The 13,829-nt window shown below is 43.3% G+C and overlaps 1 protein-coding gene across 2 annotated transcripts in view; it reads left to right on the forward strand.

Moving 5' to 3' along the window:
• The first annotated feature begins 3,867 nt into the window (after window positions 1-3,867).
• Window positions 3,868-13,829, forward strand: part of atp8b1.S (ATPase phospholipid transporting 8B1 S homeolog) — a 56,363-nt gene continuing 46,401 nt past the window's right edge. The window contains exon 1 of one of the 2 annotated variants that reach the window (XM_018244548.2): window positions 3,868-4,222. The gene's annotated coding sequence lies outside the window, so the exon portion shown is untranslated. The remainder of the gene's footprint in view (window positions 4,223-13,829) is intronic. The other variant, XM_018244547.2, reaches the window with a different exon arrangement.

Below are 13,829 nucleotides of genomic sequence, written 5' to 3' on the forward strand. Positions count from 1 at the left end.
CTTATGTTTTACCCATTCTTTTGCTTTTTGACAGCAGATCGAGTCCTCGCCAAGGATATCTTTGATAAATGGGGCTCATTTACAATTGGGATTGTGCAGCTGATAATTATTCAGACAAACGAGCTGCTTCCAATTCTGTATCAGTAATTCTGTATCAGTAATTCTGTATCTGTAATTCTGTATCTGTAATTCTGTATCAGTAATTCTGTATCAGTAATTCTGTACCTGTAATTCTGTACCTGTAATTCTGTATCTGTAATTCTGTATCATTAATTCTGTATCTGTAATTATGTATCTGTAATTATGTATCTGTAATTCTGTATCTGTAATTCTGTATCTGTAATTCTGTATCATTAATTCTGTATCTGTAATTATGTATCAGTAATTCTGTATCAGTAATTCTGTATCTGTAATTCTGTATCTGTAATTCTGTATCAGTTATTCTGTATCTGTAATTCTGTATCTGTAATTCTGTATCAGTAATTCTGTATCAGTAATTCTGTATCTTCATCATCATCATCATCATCATCATTTATTTATATAGCGCTGTCAAGATACGCAGTGCTTTATGTATCTGTAATTCTGTATCAGTTATTCTGTATCTGTAATTCTGTATCTGTAATTCTGTATCTGTAATTCTGTATCGTTAATTCTGTATCTGTAATTATGTATCAGTAATTCTGTATCTGTAATTCTGTATCTGTAATTCTGTATCAGTTATTCTGTATCTGTAATTCTGTATCTGTAATTCTGTATCAGTTATTCTGTATCTGTAATTCTGTATCAGTTATTCTGTATCTGTAATTCTGTATCTGTAATTCTGTATCAGTAATTCTGTATCTGTAATTTTGTATCAGTAATTCTGTATCAGTAATTCTGTATCAGTAATTCTGTATCAGTAATTCTGTATCAGTAATTCTGTATCTGTAATTCTGTATCTGTAATTCTGTATCTGTAATTCTGTATCTGTAATTCTGTATCTGTAATTCTGTATCTGTAATTCTGTATCTGTAATTCTGTATCTGTAATTCTGTATCTGTACAGCAGATGAAAGCAAATAAGAGACTCCCAGTTGAGAAGGTGACGTGGGTTTCTCAGTTTGTTGCCCCAACCCAACTCCTGGGCTTTTATAGGGATCTTTCTTTAGCTCTACCTGGAGCCAAACCAGAGGGGAGTGTTCCACTGTTTATGGGCGCACCTTCAGGTTCTGCTTCTTTTTTAACCTGTTTTATGACACAAGAAAATCTTTGCCTAATTCCAGCAACAGACGTCTCCAAATGAGCTGGCCCGACCTTTCCCGAGAGACATTCATAGGATCATAATTAGTATAATAAGTATTCGCTCTGATTCACAACCTAATGTGAATTATAACACAGTAGAGGGGTTATGGGAGGTTGTCAGGAAAGCTGTGACCAAGTAGACTGAGACAATGGAGGGTAAATGCAAGGGGTGGTTCACCTTTAAGTTAATCTTTAGGGCAGGACTTCATGGACGATTTGGCCGCGATCATAGCTGATGCGACGCAACACGACTGTCGGATTCAGACGCAGCATGCAGCTGCGACGATGCGACACGATCTGCGAGACGATCTGCATCCGACATGAAGCCTGCGTTTTTGTACAGCGCATCGGATCGCGGCCGAATAGTCTGTGGAGTCCCGCCCTTAGTATGTTATAGAATGGCTAATTCTAAGCATCTTTTCAACTGGTCTTCAATATTTATATTTTATAGTTTTTGAATTTGCCCTTTTCTTCTGATTCTTTCCAGCTTTCAAATGGGGGACACTGACCCCATCTAAAAAACAAATACCCTGTGAGGCTACACATTTATTGTTATTTCTACATTTTATTCTTCATGTTTCTTTTCAGGCCTCTTCTATTCATATCAGGGGTGTAACTACAGAGGAAGCAGACCCTGCGGCTGCAGGGGGGCCCAAGAGGCATAGGGGGCCCCATAAGGCTCTAATTAATTAGGAATTTTAATAAATATTGTTAATACAGGGCAACCACTGGATATTTTGGGAGCCCTAAAATTATTTTGCTGTGGGGCCCAGTAACATCTAGTTACGCCACTGATTCATATTCAAGTCTCTTATTCAAATCAATGCATGGTTGCTAGGGGAATATGGACCCTAGCAACCAGATCGCTGAAATCACAAAGAGCCACTGAATGAAAAGCTAAATAACTCAGAAACCACAAATAGTAAAAAATGAAAAACAATTGCAAATCATGTCAGAATACCGCTCTCTGCATTATACTTGGCATGAACTCAAAGTTGAACAACCCCTTTAAACTGGAGTCTAAGGGGGACAGCTTTCATGTAATTATGAACTTTCTGGGTAACGAGTTTCTGGATAATGGGTCCCATACTTATATCTTTTTCATTGATATTTATTTTATTAATTTACAGTTATTTGGTTTATTTTATTTGTTATTCTGCAGTGTGCAACATCAGGACCCCAGGTCCTCCTCCCATAAATGCAGGTGTATTTACTATATGGGGCTCGCTGATGAGTCTGCCTAGCCTATATCTCGGTGAATATTTGACAGATATGGATCTTTCCAGGTTTAAAAATCCTATAGGAGTGAGGCATTGGTTAACTGATGTGGTGCTCATTACCATGGCCTGTGACTTACCGTTGTTGTGATCTAAGCAGCCTGATATCAAGGTTGGCATATGGGAGAACGACCTGCTTGTTTGGCGACCTCACAATACAACTTTCAGTGCATGGGCGGCTTTACCTGTGGACTCCCAGCTCCCCCTGCTCCAGCGCTTGATGCAAATAGGAGGGCGATCCATAAGAACTATGGTAATGGAAAACTTGTCTACAATAGGTCTATCTATAACATTCTATTTAAAGTGTAACTTCCCCTTTAAATACCTGCCTCCCTAACCCCCGGCTTACATGGCCTTCCCAGTGGCCAGCCTGGCAACTAGAGAGTAATAGCAGCTGTGGCTGGTGTGAACAGCCCCATAGGGAATAATGTAACCAAATGAAAGGGTCAATATACTCCTGTGTTCAACATGAGCAAAATTAATACGGTTTGTGCTTTAAATCTATTCTGCTTATTCTGTTCATGAAGCATTATTATAAAGTCCTACAGTTTTGTTTTTATCCTCTCTTTAATCAGGAGAGTTCTCCCTTCATCCAGCTGCCCTCTGTGTCCCAGGCTTACAGATAAGGAGGAATTTGTTCCATGGGGATTTAATGGGAAGGGTTAACAGACTACTCCCACATTTGCTTTGAAAAACCGGGTACACTGGAAGGGTAAGCAAAAAAGTCTCTGATTCACATAATTGCAGCTGAGCATACTAGCGGGAGTTGCCATGTTGCTCAACATCTTTCTTGACCACTAGGGGCGCTCTTTATAGTGAATGCTTCAGTAAATGAATAAAACAGTTGCAGCTGCCCCTAAGACTGGACTCTAAGTGATATCCAGGAAAATAATGTGTAAGGCCTTATTATAAAATCCATTTATAGTGAACACAGCCCAGTGGTGTGTATAAGCACAAATAAACAGAGGAGGAAGGTTTGAGCCCATAATTAGCCGCTCTCTTTTCCTACACTCTCTTTCATGGGGGATGGAATGACTATGCTAAATAAATAAAAGTTGAAATGTTGAACAGCAGGACAGTGATTGGGTCTGAGTCTGTACATGTGACCCATGCAACCAACCAGTTTCCCTTTTATTACCTTTCAGGCAGGTGAGATTTCCCATTTCATTTGTTTGCCTGTGGTTCCTATTTGTCTCTCTTGTTCTTTATTTGCCTGAGCAGTTGTGTAACCTGAGCAGGTTCCTATAGCAGAGACTGGAGGGAGGGCTGATTTGGTGATGGAGATGGGAGGGTCTTACAGGACCCCAGCACTTACCTGCAGGCCTTGCCCTTACCTGAGGTCACATGACCTCCTCCTAGGGCCTCCCTGACTCCAGCCAGTTCATGCCTCATTTCCTCTCAGGGCTCAGAAGGGAGAACACAGTGTGTTAATGTGTCTCAGCTCTGGGAGAACAACAGGCTGCCTGAAAAGTTGACAAACTTGTTTGTTAGGTGTGACACCCCGGCGAGGGAGGGAGTCATTGGTTTCATGGATTAGGTGTACAAAAACAGCTCTGCCATTGTCTCCTATGGAAGAGAATCAGGGGCTCCATTAACTGGGTCCCAGAAAAGAGGAAGGAAGAGGAGGTAATCGGGGAGCTACGACAGGCTCTTATCCCCTCTCAGGTAAGAAATGAGTCTGTTTGTCTGTACCTTTTCCCCCCAGTCTCAGAGCTGGAATGTTGGCAGTTCCCTATGGCTCAATGCTGCTCATACTACCTGCATTCCCAATGAGCCTTAGGATTTCTACCCCTATTCCTACCTCTACTCCGTGTCTACATCTACCCCTACCCCTAGTCCTACCCCTACACCATCCCTACATCTACTCCTACCTCTACCCCATCCTTACATCTTCCCCTATTCCTACATCTACCCCTATTCCTACATCTACCCCATATCTACCCCTATTCCCATCCCTACCTCTACCCCTATTCCTACCTCTACCCCTATTCCTACCTCTACCCCTATTCCTACCTCTACCCCTATTCCTACCTCTACCCCTATTCCTACCTCTACCCCTATTCCTACCTCTACCCCTATTCCTACCTCTACCCCTATTCCTACCTCTACCCCTATTCCTACCTCTACCCCTATTCCTACCTCTACCCCTATTCCTACCTCTACCCCTATTCCTACCTCTACCCCTATTCCTACCTCTACCCCTATTCCTACCTCTACCCCTATTCCTACCTCTACCCCTATTCCTACCTCTACCCCTATTCCTACCCCTACCCCTATTCCTACCTCTACCCCTATTCCTACCTCTACCTCTACCCCTATTCCTACCTCTACCTCTACCCCTACCCCTATTCCTACCTCTACCCCTACCCCTATTCCTACCTCTACCTCTACCCCTACCCCTATTCCTACCTCTACCTCTACCCCTACCCCTATTCCTACCTCTACCTCTACCCCTATTCCTACCTCTACCTCTACCTCTACCCCTATTCCTACCTCTACCTCTACCTCTACCCCTACCCCATGACTACATCTACCCTATCCCTACATTTACCCCACCTTAGTCCTACCCCTGCTCTTATCTTAACCCTCCCGTACATCTACTCAGATTCATAACCCTATCCCTACCATTATATATACCTCTATTCCTACTTGTATTACTACCCCTGCTTCTATCCCTAATTATACCCCTTCTCCTATCCACTATCCCTCACGCCTGCCTCTGTTGCCTGGATAAGCGGACCTGCTGTTTTTCTTGTCTTTTTTTCCATTGCCAAGTTGTGCTAACAAGTCACTTGAACTCTTTGTTACCCTGGTTTTAAAATCCACTGTACAGATGTACCTTTTTGTTATCTATTATATCTGTGCTTGTGCAGTGAGGGGTTATCAAATCCTGGTTATTAATGTGTTCTGGTGACAAGGGGTCAGCGGTTTATGGGAGTTATAGATGAACAAGTGAGGAATTCATTTGAAAGAAACCCAAGGTTTATGGTAAATTTTGGTTCAAACAAAACTTAAGTTTCGTGTCATTGACAAAATGCTCATTTTAGACACCTAAATATTGCCTTCAATCATTCACCCTCATTTGGATTAGTTTGCCTAAACTAGAATTGGGTTGCCACCTGGCCGGTATTTTACAAGCAATGGCCAGTAAAACTGATGGTTGATCCCAATGTTGTTAATAGGGAAAAAGGACAAACCTATAGGAAGGCCGGTATATTTTTCAGGAAAAGGTGGCAACCCTAGTTGAGAATATTTCATATACATCTCAGTGTCCAACCAGTAGCTCATCATGTGTTGTTTAACTGTAACTCTCATCTACCACCCCACAGTTTTTAGCTGTCAGATGGAACTATAAGTTGTGTAACCGCAACAATTATTAACGTATAACAGGTTTGGCAAAGCTGATATGAAGTCTTACTGGTGCCCTTTTGTAACGGGGGCAACTATCTCCTATGCTGTGCAACATACAACATACCACGACCTTTGGTGTGGGGGAAAGTCTCCAGTACATAAATGATGTAGGGAGTTGTAGTCAAACACGTTCTCTTTATTTGTCACTGCCTTCAACGTAACAGCAGCACATTCACAGGGCTCAATCTCCCGGCTTTACACATAGGCCTCTTCCTGTAACTGCACACTGCCAGGGGGACACACCAGCACCGGGCCAAGCCAACCAGGTACCCTAGGCGCCCCGGCCGGCCACCGCATCCCCCTCCCCCGATTGCACGCCTGCTCCTTTCAGCTGCAAAGTGTGCACATACACGTGCTTTAAAAAAGAGCAAACAGATTTTTTTATATTTCATTTTGAAATCTGACATGGGGCTAGACATATTGTCAACTTCCCAGCTGCCCCCAGTCATGTGACTTGTGCTCTGATAAACTTCAGTCACTCTTTACTGCTGTACTGCAAGTTGGAGTGATATCACCACCTCCCTTCCCGTCCCACCAGCCTAACAATGGTAAGGTAACCAGATAACCGCTCCCTAACACAAGATAACAGCTGCCTGGTAGACCTAAAAGAGAACTCAATAGTAAAATCCAGGTCCCACTGAGACACATTCAGTTACATTAAGTAGGAGAAACAACAGCCTGCCAGAAAGCAGTTCCATCCTAAAGTGTTGCCTCTTTCTGAAAGCACATGACCAGGCAAAATGACCTGAGATGCACCTACACACCAATACTAAAATACACTTGTTGAAAATTTACATGGTAGAGTGCATTATTTGCAGTATAAACAGTATAATTTAGAAACACCATGAAAATCATGAGAGAATCCCTTGAAGCTGGACCTACAGTAGGTTGTGTATAGTTTTACCATTGCTCAGACTGTACATTTAGTCAGTAGTCAGAACTGAAAGTGCGTATGTTGCCGTCTCTGCGTGTTCTTTTAAATAAATGTGAAAAATGTGTTGAATATTAATGGCCTAAACTGGTAGCATCTGAATAACTTTACATTCATCTTCTCCTATAACAATTGGGGGGGGGGGGTGTTAATGTATTTAACCTCTTATCTACTGGTGATCCGCTCAGCTCTATACAGGCCTGGGGTTGCTGGGAAGGATACACAGGCTTGAGCCCAGAGGGGCTGATATTTGGGAAGGGGTGAGGGCAGCAGACTGTTGTGCATAACTAATACACTCTTATCTGTACATTGGGAAGTGCTAAAATCTGTGTGGGCAGGAAGCTGAGGGCTGTGTTTATACTGATAACATGATAAAACAAGCCAAATCCTGCTGCTACTCATTTGTATAACATTTGCTGGTGTCACCTGTATATGTGTGTGTCACATTCTGCACTCGTTTCTGTACGTGGGAAAGCTGTTAAAGGAACAGTAACATTAAAACTCGCAATGATTCCTCTGTTGCTTAAACTCACTGTCCATAGGCACCAAGTGTGGCCGGCACCATGCCTTGCCATATGAAGTTTTTCTCCTATAGGGAACAACAGAACACAGAATTGTAGGATTTATAATGTTGGCACCCTGACAGTTTGTGCAGATTCTACAATAGTTGTATAAAACAAGAACATTATTTTTGGCATTTGCTTGGTGTAAAAGAAAAAAAAAAAATACAAGCTTTAAATAAATATTCTTGAATACGGACCCACAAGGTCCCAACTTAGTTGTTTGTAAAGGATTATTTCTGTGAGACATGGCTTTGATTTATGACTTATTTACTATACTATAACAGATCTTTATAAACACATCATGGATTTTGTGCTAAAATTTGCTCTATATTTGGGCATAATTATAGATAGAGATAGGGAGAGAGATAGGGAGAGAGATAGGGAGAGAGATAGGGAGAGAGATAGGGAGAGAGATAGGGAGAGAGATAGGGAGAGAGATAGGGAGAGAGATAGGGAGAGAGATAGGGAGAGAGATAGGGAGAGAGATAGGGAGAGAGATAGGGAGAGAGATAGGGAGAGAGATAGGGAGAGAGATAATGATAGAAATAGAGAGAGAGATAATGATAGAAATAGAGAGATAGATAGAGGGATGGATAGATATATAGATGTATATGTCTGATGTAGCAGCAGTGCCAGGCCCCCCTGTCCCAATAACAACGGGGTCTGCTTCACCCATAGTAATGCCACTGTGCCTGTGTGTATGCTTTAGGGCTTTTTCCGTTTTTTTGGTATTATTTGTCCTTTAATATTAGGTAATAGGAAGATGGAGAAATGTAAGCTTTCTTGGTGGATATAATTCACCATAACATGTGAAGCCAAATAATAAATGTAGCTGATGTAGTCGACTGGGACAGTAGAACCGGAAATGGCAGAACAATAACAGATAAAGGAGTGGCAAGGAATGTCTGATGGCTTTGCTGAGTCTCCCTTCTTTTCATGTGCAAATTGGCTCTTTTGTCACTGAATGGGCGGTGATGCTGCTCGCCCTTGTAAATTGCACTTCCTTGCAGATCAGCACAACTGGAATTTGCTATTTATTATAAAGATTCCATTCAGTACAGATATGCACCTGTTATCCAGAATGCCCGGGACCCAGGGGTTTTCAGATACAGTATATTTCTGTAATTTGGATCTTCATAAATCTAATAAAATATAATTTCTACCGTATATTAATCAACCCAATAGGCTGCTTTTGGATTAAGGATTAATTACGTAAAGGTGGCCATACACGGGCCGATAAAAGCTACCGACAGACCGAGTCGGCAGCTTATTGGCCCGTGTATGGGGCCCCCCGATGGGCTTCCATGATCAAGATCTGGCTGCAAGTCGGCCAGATCTCGATCGGATGGGACTAAAAATCCCGTCGGATCGCGGCCGCATCTGTTCGTTGATGCGGTCCCGCGATCTGACCGCCTGTTCCCGTTCGTTAGGATCAGCCCGATATTGCCCACCTCAAGGTAGGCAACATCGCCAAACGAGCGGATCTTTCTGTGTATGGCCACCTTAACCCTTTCGACACCCCTTTGTCAGTGTTACACTCCACATGTGCCGCTTACCTGATGGCATGGGACAAACCTGAGCCACTCGGCAGTGGTATTGGGAGAGACTGGGTACCTGGTACTTACTAGCGCAGTGCCTCTACCTAGTGCGATCCACGAATGCACCTACGGGTGGCCCCACTAGAAATAAAGTACGCTGTACACACTGTATTTGTTAAACTGAATAACTGTTTATCTAAATTTAAAGGGGACCTGTCATCCAGACATAAAATGCTGTTTAATAAAAGTCCTTTACAAATTTAACATGAAATCCAAATTCTATTTTTTATTAAAGCATTCATTGCTGTTCTAAACTCGTTTAAAAATATCACCTGTCAATCAACTATTGCCTGCCCCTCCTCTATGCTTTAGGCCGGACTGAATTCTTGAACCCTGAATCCTTTGTGAAAGATTCGGCCGAATACCGTACCGAATCCTAATTTGCATATGCAAATAAGGGATGGGAAGGGGAAAACATTTTTACTTTAGTTTTGTGACAAAAAGTCATGTGATTTCGCTCCCCACCACTAATTTGCATATGCAAATTAGGATTCAGAATTGGTTCAGCCGGTCAGAAGGTTTCGGCCGAATCCTGCTGAAAAAGGCCGAATCCTGGATTTGGTGAATCCCTGCTTTCCATTCAGTACTTACTAGATGTTACTGCTCTCCCCACATTCCCCCTCTCTCTTTACAATTTAATTGTGTAACCAGGGCATGGAGATGGAGATCAGGTCCCCCATTCTGATGCACAAACAAGATTTTGAGCTGATGCAAGGCTTGCCTTAATTACAAAATGGCTCCTGTCTCCTTGCTATAATTATGAATTCCCAGACCGAAGGAAACCAGAATCAATAGATTTATAAAGTCTAATTAAAGTTTATTTTGCTTGACTAACCTGATAAAATAGGATTTGAAATAATTTTTCCGAGTGACAGGTCCCCTTTAAATGGCCAACTAGTACATACATCACTCCTAACCGGTGGCAATAGGGCACCACTAACTAACTTGCTAGCGCAATCTGTCTACTCTACCTAACTAAAAAAGGGGCAAAGTATTTTAAGAACGCGCATGCGCGAAACTGCGCTAGAACGCGCATGCGTGAAACTGCGCTAGAACGCGCATGCGCGAAACTGCGCTAGAACGCGCATGCGCGAAACTGCGCTAGAACGCGCATGCGCGAAACTGCGCTAGAACGCGCATGCGCGAAACTGCGCTAGAACGCGCATGCGCAGAACTGCGCTAGAACGCGCATGCGCAGAACTGCATGCGCACATGCGCAGAAGCGCTATTACAAGAAATTATCCGTGGCAGTCGGCGAAAGACAGGACCGGACAATGGGGTAGGTGACAGAGCAGGTACGTGCCTGGCGCCCCCCCAGCTTTGCGCCCTAGGCACCTGCCTACTCTGCCTACCCCTAGTTCCGGCCCTGAGATGCTTTATAGAGTTTTCTTCAGGCAATTCCAGCACAGTCAGTCATACAGTGCGACTACCAGCCCCTTTGGATGCTCAGATAGGAATCTCCTGCTGGTTGTTCCTCCAGTCTGGATTCCTCTCACACTCTCTGTCTCTCTAGGCACAGTATGAGGCTTCCCTGTGCCAGCCTGATCCAGAATGCTGTTGGTGAAGTCTCTCAGCTCTAGGGTTGCCACCTTTCCATACGGCTGAGACTGGGCAGGGGGACGGGCCCTGACATCAATGAGTGGGGTCATGACATAGATGGGAGTGGTTGTGACATCATGGACAGGGCTATGACGCATCGATTGGCCGATCACTGTGACATAATTCCTTATGTGAATAAAATGAAGTCTATGGGAGATGGCATTTCCCATTATTTCAGAGCTTTCTGGATAACAGGTTTTTTTTTATGAGATCCTATACCTTTACTATAGATGATTCCACGGGTTATATATCTCTGCACAACAAAGTCGCTTTAGACCTCCGATTAGGGTTGCCACGTTTTCTAAAAAATGGTACCTGCCTAGGGTTGCCACCTGACCCGGACAGCCCGATATTTTGAGGGGCTGCCCGGGTCTATACTTCCTGCCCGGTTTTCCAAATAAGGAAAACCAGGCTGGATTCCCTTGATTGACATGGCGATCAGCTGATCGCCCCGTCATAGCCCCACTGACATCACGGGTCTGCCCACTGACGTCATAGTCCCGTCCACTGATGTCACGGGTCCGCCCACTGATGTCACAGACACGCCCACTGACGTCATGGACCCCCCCGCCTGGTCTCAGCCAGACATAAAGGTGGCAACCCTATACCGGCCGGTGGGGGGGGGGGAAGACGGGAACAAAAGGGGGCAGTCTGTGATGCAAAAGGGGGTGGATCCATGTGTTCTGATGCAAAAGGGGGCGGAGCAATGCGCGATGGCCAGAAGCATGGAAAAAAAGGTAAGTTATAAGCGTATTATTATTATTTTAAAGGGTATTACAAATTACCGGCAACTACATTGCCGGTAAATTTTGTAATACCGGCCCTGGCCTTGCACAAACATGAAAGAAAAAAAGAAAACAATGTGCCCGTGAAATTCTTTGCATAACAAGGCAATGGCTGGATACAACATGTACCTGCACGTTCACCATTGGAGGAGGAACATGTGCCGACATCACCAGAAGAGAGTCAATGGAAAGGCCATGCTTTATGTATATATTTAGGGGCAGTAGTAACAGATGATTCACATTCTTTAGTTCTAACATTCTTTACATTTTGTTTTTACAAATTTGGATACTTGGCAGAGTGTTCTTAGGATCCCCTTCTCATGCCCGTAGGAGTGTCTGTTCTGACTCCGGAGACAAAATGGGCTCCCCTCAATTCAAACAGGAATAAAGTGATACTGTCACAATCTAAATTGCCCAATCCTCTTTTTGATTGTTTTGCAGGGGAAATGTAGCCATCAATTTGTTTCCAATGCAAATAAATGTTTGCAAAGTGAAAAATCTTGCCTTTGCAAACACTTTTACATGACACATACCTTCCAACTGTCCCGTTTTTCGCGGGACAGTCTGACAGCTCAGCCAGCAGTCCCGGATCGTTATTGAAATGTCCCAAGTTTCTCTTTGATCTCCAGCACTGAACAGCCAGAAAAAGATACAAAGTTTATAAAACTTAATTGGCTTTTGGCAGAGAGCCCAGAACAGTGGCAGGTGCACATTTGTAACAATTTAAGATAAGCAGGTCTCTTGGGAAACTGAGACTTGCAACTTAAAGGGCAATTCACCTTCATTAGCAAAACTGTAATAACACACAATACCTGACCCTAAAACCTCCAGAAATGTGTTCAAACTCTCCATAACCTGCTAAATTTTGTAAAATGGACATGGTAATTAGGGGGTGTGGCCAGGAAATGGGCGTGGGCAGAAACATTTCTCCACACTCTGGGAGCTAAATCTTTTTGTCCCTCTTTCTGTTTCCAAAATGTTGTGAGGTATGGTAACAGTAGTATAGCGATTGCAAATCTTATAGTTTGAGAGTGCGCAGTGTATGTAATAAAACTTGTTAATGAAAACATTTACACTTGCTCCAACGGTTACGCCACCTTCAAGTGGGTGTTAAAGGTTTGCAATGTGCAATTAAGAGTGGTAATAAAAGCCTAATAAAGGATATTACATTGTGACATACACATTTTTATTTGCAAATGTGTTCTCTTTACAAAATGTATTACATTTTCCCTATCTATTTTATGTTGCACACACTGACTTTTGGGATAGCACAGTACTCGTTTTTTTTTCAAGACCTGCAGAAAGAATATGGTTGCTATGACTTGGCCTGTCCCATCCTATGAGCACTAGGTGATATGTAATTACTGGGTGCCGTGTATTACTATTACAAGCAAATGCAAACTGTCATGACACGCTGGAAAGCACTGCAAGTTTGTACCTCCAGCCTGTTGGATCTGTATAGGAAGAGCTAGAATTAACAATACAAAGTTGGGCATGATCCTGTAAGGTCCCCAACCTTTTTTTACCTGCGAGCCACATTCAAATGTAAAGAGAGTTGGGGAGCAACATAAGTATGCAAAATATCCCACGGGATGCCAAATCAGGATTCTGATTGGATATTTTGTAGGCCCTATGTGGACTGGCAGCCTAGAGGAGGCTCTGTTTGCCAGTACAGTTGGTTTTTATGCAGCCAAAACTTGCCTGGAAATTAAAAATAAGCACCTGCTTTAAGCTCCCCTGGGAGCAACATCCAAGGGGTTGGAGAGCAACATGTTGCTCACGAGCCACTGGTAGGGGATCACTGCTGTCAGGCCCAGATTTGTGGAAAGGCCACTAAGGCCCGGGCCTAGGGAGGCAGGATTTTAGGGGGCGGCATGCTGCCCAACCACACCCACATTGGTTCAGAAACCAATCCCCATTTCTTCACTCGATGATGAAAATTTGCACAAATAAAAGGGAGAGGACGGGGCGACGACTGTCAGCAGGCCTAGTGGTGCCTATTGTGTAAATCCGGCCTTGACTGGTGTAAGGTATAAAAGTGTTGTATCATTTAAATGGCTAGAATGGTGCTGATAACAAGACAGTGCCATTGAAAGCTATCAGTTGGGTGGGCCCCAGAGGGCCCCATACACAGGCAGATAAGCTGCTGACTTGATCTGAAGGAGTCACATTTTTAGTTCCAACAGCCCAGTCCGACCCTGAAACCAGTACAATGTCACCAGCAGGAAATTGTGTTTCCTAAAAGTGCCTCATCTCTTGTGATCCTTAGAGAAAAGTTAAAAAATATGTTTTACTGCCTGTGGGAAATTGGTTCCGGTGCTGCTGACAAAATGTTCAAAAAGAACTTCTAATACATTATGATCCATAGGAATTGTTGATTGTAAA

The sequence above is a fragment of the Xenopus laevis genome, chromosome 1S (genome assembly GCF_017654675.1).
Source record: "Xenopus laevis strain J_2021 chromosome 1S, Xenopus_laevis_v10.1, whole genome shotgun sequence".
NCBI classification, from domain to species: Eukaryota; Metazoa; Chordata; class Amphibia; order Anura; family Pipidae; genus Xenopus; species Xenopus laevis.